General features: G+C 44.8%; 1 long non-coding RNA gene and 1 pseudogene across 3 annotated transcripts; one reads left to right on the top strand and one right to left on the bottom strand.

Annotated features, from left to right (window-relative positions):
* Positions 1–13,984, bottom strand: part of LOC148218100 (uncharacterized) — a 136,615-nt pseudogene extending 122,631 nt beyond the window's left edge.
* Positions 3,458–10,355, top strand: LOC148218101 (uncharacterized). Of its 3 annotated transcripts, XR_015800598.1 has the most exons (3): positions 3,458–3,609; positions 6,459–8,386; positions 8,757–10,355. It is a non-coding gene; the product is annotated as an uncharacterized LOC148218101 (long non-coding RNA). The 3 variants fall into 3 exon arrangements; XR_015800596.1 differs by lacking the exon at positions 3,458–3,609 and having other exon boundaries at positions 6,334–8,386; XR_015800597.1 differs by lacking the exon at positions 3,458–3,609 and having other exon boundaries at positions 6,334–8,386; positions 8,744–10,355.
* Positions 13,985–14,278: the final 294 nt, after the last annotated feature.

Below are 14,278 nucleotides of genomic sequence, written 5' to 3'. Positions count from 1 at the left end.
CAGAGCTGTGTGGAGCTGCCTGTGAGGGAAGGAGTCAGAGTTGCCTAAGAGAAGTCCATTGAAATAAGGCATGAAAAGTTTTTAATAAAGGACTGCTGATGATGCCAGTCATGTCTATCTCAACATAATTACTACATCCACCCATGTCTCAGTTCAATGTCTTTGTTTTTTATCCCGAGAAGAGCTTCTGTTTTTTTATTTTTACTCCATGAAGAAAAATGAAAAGCAAATCAAGGCCAAAAGAAAGGGATTTCCTTGTCCATGCCAGCTGAGGATCCATGTGCTTTGGTGGGAGGGAAGAACCTGTTTTGGAGGGGTTCCCACCCCCCTGTCTCCAAAATCTTGGTCATCAGCATTTGGCTGCAGAAGATACCCCTGGGCAATAGGAAATAAAAACCGTGGAATCACTGAGGTTGGAAATGACCTCCAAGACCATTCAGTATCCCTGGATGCCACCAGAAGATAGGACTGAATGCAGAAGACTTTTTTGGGTTGAAAGTCAACAAATCTGCTCTCCCCAAGGAATTCCCAATGTCAGTTTGGGTCCCAATGGACGTTCCTGCCCCTGCATTCATCCAGGTGTCCACAGGGAGCCAGGAAGATGTGGAGCCCCCCCAGCCAGGTGTGTTCCCAACATGGATCACCAGGGTCACTGGGGAATCTCCAACTGATGCCCAGAGAGGCTGGACAGAGTTAAAGGAGTCAAGGAGGTTTTTACTAAAAGGCCTTCAAAGGATTCACCTTGGGCAGTACAAGAGCCCGGCCGTGGCTCTACCCAAGATGGACGAGCAGTCACAGATTTCCACACTTTTATCAGTTTTGGTCAATTTACATCTTGGGGTTAATTGTCCAATTAGAGCTCTAGGTTATGAAGTCTCATTCACCCAGATTGCTCTCCTCAATTCATTATTGTTTACAATTTTTGGGCCTGAAGCTGCAACGGTGTCCTTGGTTCTCAGACTGGAAAAAGATTGTTTTGTCTAACTAAGCTGTGAAGAGAACTTGCTAACACTTTATTTGAAGTTCAGAGTCACGCACTAGGGCAGCACAGAATCTGAAAAATATGAAAGTTGAAAATTAAGGCATCTTTTCCCCCCTTTAAAAGCTTAACAAGGCCTTTACCTTGTCAAGTCTCTATTCTAAATATCTGCTAATAATAGGTGTTTAATAATGGATAAGTATCTAAAATATAGTAAATAACAATAAGAAATATCAGCAGATAAATATCTAATAATAGATAAATATCTAACAGTAGAAATGTCTTGCACAGTTCGCTATCATGCAAAGAAGAATAATGATTGTTATGAACATTTCTTTGGGCATAAAAGAGGAATAATTGAAAACATATTTTTATCTGCATCAATCTCTGTTCTTTTAGTAGTTTCCGGAGTAGAACCCTTCTTAACTCTGGAGCAGTGAATCCATGATCCTTTGCCAGCAGCTTTGACTGCAGTGAAGGTGGTCAGCAGGACTTGGAATGGTCCTCTCCACTTGGCTTGCAGAGGATCACTGTCCCACCATTTCACACAGACCCAGTGTCCAGGCTGGAAGGGATGTGCAGGTGTGTCCAGTCCTATGGGTCTGGATAGCAGGATGTAATTCTGGAGCTTCTGCAATGTGGAGCCAAAGCCATCAGATATCTCTGTGAATCAAGTTTGCCCTTCATGTGAATTTAACCTGGAACATGTGGAATCTGATATGGCTGCCATACAGTATTTCATAGGGACTGATGTTTTCCCTCCACCTCGGTTGGATGTGGATACTCAGTAAAGCTTCAGGCAAGGCTTGAACCAATGTCATGGATGTTTCCTGACAAAGTTTACTAATTTGTGTTTTGAGGGTCCCATTCATATGTTCAATTTCACCACTCGCTCGGGGTCTGTAAGGTGTGTGCAGATCCCAAGTAATTCCCAAAATCCGGCTCGCTTCTTTAACCACTGTTGTGACAAAGTGCTGTTCCCTATCTGATGACATCCCCAAGGGAACCCCAAACCTTGGAATTACATAATTGAGCAAAACTTTCACTCCTTCCTTGGCTGTGTTAGTGCAACAGAGGAAAACTTCCGGCCATCCACTGAAAGTGTCAACTAATACCAGTATGGACCAGTGTCCCTCTTTGCCTGGTAACTCTGCAAAATCTATTTGCCAGTAATCTCCAGGAAGATGCCTGGCCTTTGTTACTCCTAACACAACTCTTTTCCTCATATCCGGGTTGTTTCTACAGCAGATTTTATATTTGCTCACTACTGATTGTACAATGTCAGTCATTCCTTTTCCTATTATTACCTGTTTTAGATGTTTCAAAAGATTTTCAACACAAAAATGTTGAAATGTTTTCATGTCCTCTCTGGGCTAGCTGCCATCTGTAAAAAGCTCCTGATCTGGATTTTCCAGGGGCACGTCCTTCAGGTCTGGCCAGCTGGAATAGACCTCTTCAATTGTCTGCAAACAGTCCTGATCAGGCACATCGTCAGTTAAGGTGGAGGACAGAAACATGGCAGGCTTAACAACAGAAGTTGTTTCCAAGGTAACACCATCCTGCTCTAATAACAGCGATTGGTATTTAAGCATCCTATTCCCGGCCAGCCAATGTCCCCCCTTTAGTTTGTGTACAGCTGCTGTGGCATGGGGTGCATACACTACAATGTGTCACCCAAGTGAAACACTTAGTCTTAGAGAAATTAGGATTAGTTAAAAGTTAGTTATTTACTAGAGTTTATTAAACGGCGCTGAATAAACATAGGCCTTGCTGAAAATAATTAAGAGTTAGAAGTTAGAAGAAACTGGCCTTCAGATGGTTATCTGAAACTTAAATAATTTATTGACTGTCATTTTATGTTTGCTCAGCTGTGCTTGCAACGGGAACAGATGAAACTAGTAAGTAGTTTCAATTGCAAGCAGAAACTTATTCAAAGTCATGAAGGGAGGGAAAATTGGAGTTCTCCCAGAAGCCATTTGTATTGTCGTCGATAGAAAGGGTCGAGAGTTCAGGGCGAGGAAGACTCGCCTTTCTTCCTCTTTTTAAGACCCCTCCCCACAAAAACGACCCCAGACTTAATTCAAGAAGCCAACCACGCATGCTTAATAGCCATTCAAGCTAATTACCACAAGAAGCGGGGGGGGATGGGAGAGGCTGGTATTATGAATATATATTTGTTTGAAGCTTTTGTCAATAAATCGACTCTGTGATCACCTGTAATTTTGCAGTGTGTATTGGAGGGTTACCTCAGGCTGCTGTCCAGCACTGAATAAACATACACTTTCTAACTTTAAATTGCTAAAGAGTCTTTTGTCCGTCACAGTTGGGTATCAGTAATAGGCCAATACTCTTATTTTGGTAAATCATTTGGTGACCGCAGCAGGACTCTCTTCTCTCTGGCCGAGGGCCAGCGAGGTTCGGGATCCCTCTTGGGCGCCCACCTGGGATCTTCCTAGGAAGAGGGTTCCTTTTCCCCGCTGGCACCCCGGGGGAAAGAACGAGATCTGCCGGAGATACGGACAAAAAAGGTATGGTTAAAAATTAAAGATAACCACCTTTAAGAAAGGCAAACTGATAAGATGCTGCGAGACGTCAAGCGCGCAGTGAAAAAGCCTGAAGTGGATTTGTTTGTAACTTTCCGTGGAATTTGGCAGTGGTTTGTGTTCCGGGTGAGATCAGTAACAGCCCCAGGAACTCTTGTCCCGAAGCGGGGCCGGTGGCGGCCGCGGGGAGCGGAGCTCGCCCGGCAGCGTGGGCAGAGCTGGGGCAGGGCAATAACAGCGTTCATGGCAGGGCTGTGGTACGGGAGCTGTGGTGGCTCCAGTTCTATCTGTGGTTTAAAAGCAGCGTGGTGGGCTTTAGCTTGAGGGATCCGTCACGAGTGGTGGTGTGTGGGTGACTCCATTTTTGGGTTGCAGAATATGGTGATCACAGTCTGTGTGCTCCAGATGCGCGTGTGTTCTTGAGCGTGTGGATGGAACTTGTTTTGTGTGCTTAGACTGTGGGTTAGCGGTGTGCTGTATGTACTTTGGTTTGTGTGGTTTTGGGAGCATGTTCGCAAAGTATTGTATGTGTTTTGAATTTATGTATGTGTAGGTTGTGGAAGAATTTTGAGATTTGCGGCTGATTAGCAGAAGAGATACACCCGGGAGGGCGGAGGAACCCAAAGCACTTGTATTACACTTGAATCGCGGGGGCTGGGGTGGTGTGTGAGCTTTGGCTGTGTGTGTGAGCTTTGGCTGTGTGTGTGTGAGCTTTGGCTGTGTGTGTGAGTTTTGGTTGATGCGTGTGAGCTTTGGCTGTGTGTGAGAGCTTTGGCTGTGTGTGTGAGCTTTGGCTGTGTGTGTGTGCAAGCAGTCAGATTGTGAACGGTGTATTACCGGGTGAGAGCGGCAGTTTTGTGTTTAAGCTGTTTGTTTTGTGTTTAAAGGAAGCGAGCAGTGTGGGTGCGGTTTGAAATTACATCCGGCACAGTCGGGAGTAACCCCGGTACCCGGTACTGCGGGTTTGCAGCTTTGAGCAACATTTCTCGGTTTCCGTCCAACCCCGAAGTTTTAATTGAGGCTGTTTTAACTGCGAGAAAATATAGTTAGTTGTTTGTGAGGCTTTAAAATCACCAGTGTGTGGGGCACTATTCTGACAGAGTGTTGTTGGTCCCTAGGTGCGGAGGGGAGAGGCAGACGTGAGTTCAGAGCTACCCTCCCCCCGCAGAGGAATTGTGCCTTGGCCGAAGTTTGCCGGATTTTCGGCGTGGCTTTGTGAATATTCAGCCCAAGGTACAACGAGAGAGGCTTGGTTTGCCAGCGAACTGTGATCAGAAATTTGAAGGGGGAGAAAACGAATTTTTGTTTTGAATTTTGCCATTTTGTAAAAGTGTTGTGAGTGAAGTGTTTGGAAGTGTTTGGTTGTGATACATGAATTCCTTTAGAGGTGAATAAAAAGGAACTTTTTTTTTAGTTGTGTAGTGCGCGTTGTGAGTATTTTAGAAAGATATCGCCATTTTGTGTTGAAGGGTTTCATTCTTTAGGCAACACAGCCATCTTGTGTCAAAGATTATAATTGCAGAGCTTCAGTGATTTGGTTCGCTGCTTTCACTGTTAACCCTTTTCCTTCAGTTGCTTTTATCTTTTCCCTTTCTCTCCTGCTGGTAAAATTATATGCCTAGGAATAGAAGGTTCAGGGAGGGGGATCCCAGGCCAAAGGAACTTCCCTGTCCAAGGGGGAGCTGTGACTGTAACCTGTGGGTTGTGTTTCGTTGTGTAATTTGTCGAGAATTGTGGGTCTGGCGAGTACACAAGTGGAGGATGCCTAGAAATGGAATTTGCGATCTTTGTCACAGAAAGGAATAAAAGGCTTCCCAGATAGTTATATGGATTTTATTGGTCACTGGTCAGGAGGCACACGGTAGCAATAGAATATTTGAGCTGTTAGAAAACGGGATTTCAGGAACCCCACAGAAACCAGCACAGATCCTTAGGGGTGAGTGTGCTCAGTGTACCTTTGTACCTGATTATCACCAGGTGAAGCTTCGGAGTTGGGACAAGATTAAAAGGCGTTGAGAGAGGAGGAACTCTCAGCATGGGGGCGAGTGAGAGCAGAGAGATTCCTAAAGACAGCCCCTTGGGATGTATTTTGACACGTTGGAAAGAGCTGGTGGGCCATGGTGGTACAGAAACCAAGAGAGAGTTTGTTAAGCTGTGCCCGCAGTGGTGGCCACTTTATAGACTTGAGGAGGGGTGAAATGGCCACCAGCTGGGATGCGTCGCTATGAAACTGTTACAGCTAATGCTTTTACTTAGGCGTGAACAAAAATTGCAGGAGGTTATTATCCTGAAGTTTTCCACCCTTTGGAATCACTACAAGTGGCAAAGGGATTGTGGGATTAGGCCACCATCTGACCCTTCAGTGTTGGCTCTGGAAAAAGATAATAAAGCTAACAGGGGAAAATCCAAGTGACGTTGCAGTAAGTGTTCAATAAACCAAAGATGCACACATCCTGACAAGATATATAGTATGGAAGCTCAGGAAAAAGAAAAAGAAGAATTGCTTAAAACACCCTCTAAAAGGCAGGAAAGGGGAGGGAGCCTCTATCCCCACTTCATCCCCTGCATCACCTTCCCTCGGGAGAACAGGAATTAAAGCAGGATTTCCCACCAATTCCCAAAGCATGAGAGCCAACCTGACTGTACCCTCCGTCACCCCAGTGACAGTGAGGAGGATGGGCCCTCCCCACAGGGTCCCACAGCATCAAGGACCCGAAAACAAATTAGAGAGGCTCCTCTGAGGGAGACAGTAACCTCCGAGGGAACAACAGTGCCAGTTAAAGTTCCCTTTTCTGCATTGGATCTGGATTCCTGGGAAAAGATTGCTAAGAGTTATCAGAGCGATCCAATAGGTGTTGCTAAGAGAATGAAGTTTATGGTTAGACAGCACAGGCCTGGTTGGACTGACCTCCAGCTACTGCTTGATTCTTTAACAGACTCAGAGAAGCAGTTGGCTTTGAAGGTGGCTGAAGATCTGGCCGAGGATGATTGCAGAACAACACAGGAGGACATTAAGGATTTATTTCCCCTTCAGGATCCAGGCTGGAACCCTAATAGGCCAGAGGAATCAGCACAGCTAACAAAATACCAGGAATTGATAGTGAAGGGGCTGGAAAGAGCAATTCCTAGAACCATGAACTGGTCAGCCCTGTATGCTATTAAACAGGGTCCCTTCTGAATTTCTAGACCCGTTGTGAGAGGCAATGCACCGACACACCACCCTGGATCCTGAATCCACTGACAGAACACAACAGTTGGTAAACTTGTTTTTAGGGCAATCTACAAGTGACATCAGGCTCCAGAAGATCTGGGGCCCAACGAGCTGGGGCTTAGAGACTTTGCTGGACAAGGCGTGGAGAGTTTTCAGCAATCAGGAACAGGGGTGTAAACCAGGGACGAAGAAATAACTATCAATAATACAGGAAAATGTAAAAGGGAAACATGAGCAAGATGCCCCAAAACAAGGACCACCTCGACCAGGAAAAAACCATTTTGCTAGAAATTTGGACACTGGAAAAACCAGTGTCCAGAACTAAGAAGGGGTGACAAACAGAGAAGAGGTGACCGAAAAAGGGGTGGTGGCTCAGGTAAAGGAGGATTGAAGGGGACCAGAGGGCCCTACCCTAGAGGGGGAATTCATTGATTTTTGTACTTGCCTAAAGCTCCATCTGCACTTTAGGGCAGGGATCTGCTAGAGCAATTGGAAGTAAAAATATTCAAAGATGGGAAAATTAGTTTGGAGGTAAAAGATCAACAATACGTGGAATTGTTAAGCTTAATGCTAGTAACCAGAGAAGCTGAAAATTAAGAAGGAATTTATTAAGAAAATAACGGATCAGGTGTTCCCTGGAGTATGGCCCTCTAAAATACCAGGGAGGGCAAAGAATGCTTTACCAGTGCAAATCAGGCTCAAAGAGGGAAAACATTTGGTAAGAGTCAAACAATGTCCCTTGAAAAAGGAAGGCAAAGAAGGAATCAGTCTAATCATCGAGAACTTTTTGCAAATAGGACTATTAAAAGAGTGTCAATCTGATTTTAATACTCCTATTTTGCCCATGAAAAAGCCTGATGGATCATATAGGTTAGTACAAGATTTAAGGGCTGTTAATAAGAAAAGATTTATATCCAGTGGTTGCCAACGCTTACACCTTGTTAACTCATTTAACACCTGAACTAACCTGGTTTATCCTTTTAGATTTGAAGGATGCTTTCTTTTGCCTCCCTCTCCACAAAGCCTGCCAGAAAATTTTTGCATTTGAATTGGAGAATTCCAAAACTGGACATAAAACTCAGCTCACATGGTGTGTACCACCCCAGGGGTTCAAGAACTCCTCCACCATATTTGGAGAGCAGCTGGCAATGGATTTGGAGTCTTGGGAATCCCCACCAGGAGAAGGACAGCTGCTTCAGTATGTGAAGCATATTGAATGTATGTGTCATCCAGTACGTGGATGAGCTCTCAATAGGCACCCAGACCCAGGAGGCATGTGTGGATTGCACAGTAAGCCTCCTAAACTTTTTGGGCCTGCAGGGGTATCAGGTATCCCAAAAGAAAGCCCAGATGGTGAAGCAGACACTTATTTACCTGGGCTATGAAGTGAGTGCAGGAAAAAGGGCCTTGGGGCAAGACCATAAGGAAGCAATATGCCAAACCCTGAAACCCCAGACAGTGAAAGAACTGAGAACCTTTCTAGGCATGACAGGGTGGTGCAGACTGTGGATTTATAACTATGGACTGTTAGTTAAATCCCTGTGTGCCTTAATCAGGGAAGGGAGCAGGGATCTTCAGGGGACAACAGAAGCATCACGAGCCTTCAACCAGCTAAAGGGACTCATGTCAGCTCCAGCCCTGGGACTTCCAGACGTGAGTAAACCATTCTTTCTGTTTTCTCATGAAAACAAGGGATTGCTCTGGGAATATCAGCACAGGACCTGGGCCCGTACTGGAGGGCAGTCTCCTACCTCTGCAAACAGCAGGACACAGCAGCCAAGGGGTGGCCAGGGTGCCTCAGAGCTGTTGCTGCAGTAGCACTGAACACCCAAGAGTCACACAAATTCACCCTGGGCCAGAAGATGACTTTGTTAGTATCCCACACAGTGTCTGCAGTCCTGGAGGTGAAAGCGAGGCATTGGCTTTCCCCACAGAGATTGCTGAAGTACCAGGCCATACTGGTAGAACAAGATGATATTGGAATTGTGGTAACTAACCTTGTGAACCCAGCTTCTTTCCTCAGCGGGAGTATGGGAGAACCAGTGATCCATGACTGCCTGGAGACCATTGCAGACACCTACTGCACTCACCCGGATCTGCAGGACACCCCTCTCGAGGACGCTGAGACCTGGTTCAGTGATGGGAGCAGCTCCATCATCAGTGGAAAAAGACACGCTGGGTATGCAGTTACCACAAACAGGGAGGTAACAGAGTCTGGACCATTGCCAACAAACACCTGCACAAAAAGCTGAAATAATCACCTTAACCCAGGCCTTAGAGCTGGTGAAAAGAAAAGAAATTAACATTTATACAGACTCAAGGTGTGCATTTGGGGTGGTTCATGCACACGGAGCTATTTAGAAAGAAAGAGGACTGCTGAACTCACAAGGAAAATATTAAACACGCACAAGAAGTACTAAAACTATGAGATGTAGTTCAGTTACCTGAAAAGGTAGCTATAATGCACATCAAGGCACACCAAAAAGTGAGCTCTGAATTGGAAGAAGGAAATGAGCTGGCGGACAGAAAGGCAAGAGAAGCAGCTAAAGGTGAGGTAATTACTAAAACAATTGAGGCAGCTTTAATTCCAGATGGGCATATCTCTATTGAAGGTAAGCCAAGATACAATAAAAGGGACAAAAAGCTCATTAGGGAAAAAAATGAAAGTTATAATCAGGAGGGGTGGGCTATTCCAGAGGAAAAGGAAGGCTTGTGATCCCCTCTTACATGTTATAGTTATTAGTGAAAAAGGAACATGAGAAAACACATTGGGGAATTGATGCTCTGTGCAATTATTTGAAAAATTGAATCATCGCCAGAAACTTACAAAGCACAGTAATTCAGGCGACTCGCCAATGTAGCCTTGCCTCCAAAGTAATCCTAAAAATATTCCCAAACCAAAGCCTACACAAATTAGAAAAATTCTATAGACCTGGGCAGCAATGGCAAATAGATTTTTCAGAACTATCCAGGAGAGGGGGGTACTGATACCTGTTGTTATTAACAGATGCCTTTACAGGGTGGCCAGAAGCTTTTCCTACCAGAACTGCTAAAGCATGAAAAGTAAACAAAGCATTGTTATTAGTAAAATAATTTACTAAATTTGAAGAAGGAGTGGGGGATGAATGATGATTTTAAAAAGTTAAGATTTTTGCTAAGGATAAAAGTAGTTCCCATCAGCAAGATGTAAGTTGGGTAGGTAAATGCTAAGTTAACAATTACTGGATGCTTAGGCAAGAGCTAATTGGTATAATTATCTGCTATTATGAATTTATGTATAGAAGAACGTAAAATAATAAACCGTTAATCACAAAGCAAGAGGCCTTGGATTGTTCCAGAGGGTCACAGAGCCCTGATGAAGACTCTCCTGACTTCATCCATCGAGACCACTGACCCATTTCGAGAGCACCGACCCAATTCAAGAGAAGAACTGTGCACGTGTGAAGGACGAATGGGCTCATTTTAATATGGGATGGGGATGGGAGGTGCTGGGGTTATGCACATGTATTGTATGTAAGATCTTGGGCAATAAATAGAGGGCAAAGAACCTTGTTCGGGGCGGTCACGCCTTTGGGAGGTGACTCCCGTGCCGGTGAATAAACACACCACTTTGTAACTTTAATTAGTTAGAGGGTCTCTCTCCGTGATTATTCCGGTTTTTAAGGATTCAGGCCCCGGCTCAGGGGGTATCACAGCCCCCCCGTTCCCCGCTGTGGCGCTTTCCCACCCCCCTTTCGGGTGGCTGCAGCCCCCGCTGCTCAGCGCCGCCGGCTCAGGCTCCCGTTCTCCCCGCGGGGCCCGGAGCTTCCCCCCAGCCGTCTGCTGCCCGACTTGGGAGCTGCCTCTGCACTGCAGCCACAGGCGGCTCTGCGCTCATTTCGTCCCAAATCATTTTCCGGTGATGATTATCCACTTCTTCACTGATTTGAGGCTTATCAGCTGTTGCAGACGCTGGGATGATGGTACAATGTTGTAGTGCTTGGTAATCCTGTAATTTCACATGTGTTATTAATTATATCTGTTATCAGAAATGTTTTGCATTGTTGTATCTGAATTATTCCCGATTGCTGTAAGTTTTTGGTTTTACTATATATATTGTTTTGTTTTGATGTTCCCTTCATGTTCATGGCAAGAGTAACGCATGCTGTTTTTAAAACAAAGAAGGGGAAATTAACGCCTAAGGAAATATGAATAGTGCAATATTTATACCAAAAAAAAGAAAATATTTTAGGTAAACCTCACCAATTGAATTTACAAAGACTAATTAAGTCATTAACTTAAGGAGAAGGTATGCATGTGTTTTTATCATCAACAACTTCAAAGTAGTCACCTGTTCATTCAGCCAAACATCAGTTGCCTCCAAGAAAATGAAGCCCAGTGAGAAGAAAAAGAACCTAATCACCATGCAGCCTTCGTGGCCAGAACAAAACCAGAAGCAGGACTGCCAAGACATGGCTGTGTCTGGAAATTCCCAGGCAAATTGCCAACAAAAGCCTTGTGTCAACATCATGGAATAGTGTTCCTACTAACCTTCTTCAGTTATTCCCTGTTCCAGGATCCAAGAGCACATTGAGTGATGTCAAAGATCAACATTTCCAGCTAATGGACTATTTGGACTTTAAAACAATGGTCATTTATTCCCATTTCCCTAGGACACACTGGACATTATTCTTTTGTTTTCTCATGCTGTGAAACCCTGGGTCAATTACATGATAGAATTGGCTAAGTTTTGTTGATTGTAATCGATCTTTTATGTATCTTATCCCTTATCTAACAGATAACCAGTGATAACCTTAATGAGATAACACCCTCACAAGAGAGAGCTATTTTATCATCAGAACATATGAGCCTTCTTTGAATTAATGAAAAAGGGTGAGATGTTGCAGTCAGGTAGACAAATTATAAAAGGCAGGCTTCATAAAATCAGGTCTTGCTCTCTGCTAAATTAATAGCTAGCCTGTCACTTCTTCTGTGTGCAGCTAAGTAACTTGCTTGTTCCCAGTTGAAAACAATCTTAAGCATGAAAACAATTAACACAACAAGCTATTCTGGTAAGAGAACCATTTGCACCTGCAAGAAATAAGAAATCTGTCGTGCTGGGGACAAGGACGTTCATTCCCTTACAGGAGCCCAATGCCCGGCTGGGGCTCCAGGGCAGGGGGTCCTTGAGCAGCTGCCCCAGAACCTCCGCCAGGGTCTCCCAGCGCAGCCGGAGCCGCTCGGCCTGGGGTCCCCAAAGGCCTCAGCGAGCCCCAAGTCCCTGCCAGGAACCCTCAACTCCCTCCAAGCCAGCATCCCCCACAGCCCCTGCAAGTTCCCCCCATGGCACCGGCCGTGGCCGTGTCCCCACATGTCACTGGCCATGTCCCACCATGTCCTCACCCATGGCTGTGTCCCCACCATGTTTCCATCCCTGTCACTGTCCCCCACATCTCCATCCATGCCCGTGTCCCCCCATGTCCCCAGGAATGGCCATGTCCCCCTCCATGTCCATGTGTCCCCATGTCACTCTCCATGTCTGTGTCCCCACCATGTCATTGTCCCCCTGTCCCCACACATGTCTCAGTTCAGTGTCTTTATTTTTACCCCAGTGTTGGATGTTTTAAAGGGATGAAAACAAAGGAAAAGCAAATCAAGGCCAAAAGAAAAGAATTTCTGTGTCTGTGCAAGTAGAGGATCCATGTGCTTGGGAGGGAGGGAAGAACATTTTTGGAGGAGTTTCCACCCCACTGTCTCCAAAATCTTGGTCTTTGCCCCAGTCAATCACCATTTGGCTCCAGAAGATACCCTAGAGTAATAGGAAATCAAAATCCTGGAATCACTGAGGTTAAATGTAGTAGTTTTGGTTTATTAATTTGAATTTTTTTGTTGTGAGAGAGGATTAAGAAGTAGACAAAAAACAGGTTTTACTTTAAATGGTATAAAGAGAAATTTTATTACTAGAAACTATAAGAAAAAACCCTTAGAAGAATACTTTAGGCTACAGCTTTTTCTTCAATACATTTTTTTTAATACTAAACACATACAAAAACAACTCAGTCTACCATCTCTAAAATAGTTTTTCACTCATTTACTTGAAAGAGGAGACTTTTTTCCAGTCTATGGAGATTTCTTCATAAGAAAACGGATTCTTCTTGTTTTGATATTACAGTGATTAGCTACCCAGGAGAATCGAAATCTGATTATTATCTAAAAATCCTTTATACAGACTAACAATTTTTCTCATAACTTTTATTGAGGACTATATTAACTTCTGATGCACAGTTTAAGGATTATAACAGTTTAAACAAAACCTTACTTCATTTTTGAGAATAGAGTTTTTTCCTTTTTGTTTTATTGGGGGGGTCAGCAGGGGTTTTCTTATTATTTAAACCTAGGAGATTACTGCAATTTTAACATTTGTTTACTTTAATATTAATGCTTTTCTTTATATGTACAGTTGGAACAGTCATATTCACTTCAAAATATTTTTACATGTTTTAGAGGAAACAAGAGTTTTTTCTCCATAGTTTAAAAACAAAGAGAAATGTTAGTTCATGACTTTTCTCCATTCTTTATTTCGAAGCTGACTATTCCTTTTGCTTGATTTCGGTGTTTTTATATTGCTTCTGTGCGTATCATTATTTTGGTGGGTTTTTGGTTTTGGTTTTTTGGGTTTTTTTTTGTTGTTTTGTTTGTTTGTTTGGGGGGGTTTTTTGTTTGTTTGTTGTGTTTTTGTGTTTTTTTCTACCATCCAACACCAATCCTCCCATTGGGGATGGAGCTGGAGCAGAGCACGAAGCTCTTCCCACACTCAGGGCACTCACAGGGCTTCCCTTAGTGGAGACTCCGTTGGTGTCGGGTCAAGGCTGAGCTGTGTGAGAAGCTCTTCCCACACTCAGGACACTCGTAGGGCCTCTCCCCAGTGTGGATGCGCCGGTGGACAGTGAGGATGTCGTTGCGGTTGAATCCCTTCCCGCAGTCGGGGCAGCGGAAGGGCCTCTCCTCTGTGTGAATCCGCTCATGTTTGAGGCAATCGGAGCTGGTGTGAAACCTCTTCCCACACTTGGGACACTCGTAGGGCCTCTCCCCGGTGTGGATGTGCTGGTGGTATCTCAGGGCAGAGATCCACCCAAAGCTCTTCCCACATTCCAAGCAGGTGTAGGGCCGTTCCCCTGTGTGGATCACCTGGTGCTCCATCAGATGAGAAATAGTCATGAAGTTCTTCCCACATTTCCCACACTCATAGGGCCGTTCTCCAGTGTGCATCATCTGGTGCCGGATCAGCTTGCAGCTCCACCTGAAACCCTTCCCACATTCCAAGCACTCGTGGGGCTTCTCCCCTCCAGGAGGTTTCTCCACCAGCTCTGAGCTCTGCCTGGATCTCCGGCCGCCTTCCCGGCTCAGGGAGGGTCTTTCCTCCTCGCAGCTCCCTGGGCTGGGTTTGCAGCCCCTCCTCGTCCTGAGAGATCTCTGGGGCTTTTCCTCCTCCTCCTCCATCTACCCACGGCATGGGAATGACAAATCCTAGTTTGAGGGGAAAAAAAAAAAGAGCACCTTGGGCTG

The sequence above is a fragment of the Sturnus vulgaris genome, unplaced genomic scaffold (assembly GCF_052056855.1).
Source record: "Sturnus vulgaris isolate bStuVul1 unplaced genomic scaffold, bStuVul1.hap1 Scaffold_195, whole genome shotgun sequence".
NCBI classification, from domain to species: Eukaryota; Metazoa; Chordata; class Aves; order Passeriformes; family Sturnidae; genus Sturnus; species Sturnus vulgaris.
The sequence above is the reverse complement of the archived record's forward strand: the minus strand, read 5'-3'. Positions and strand labels throughout refer to the sequence as shown.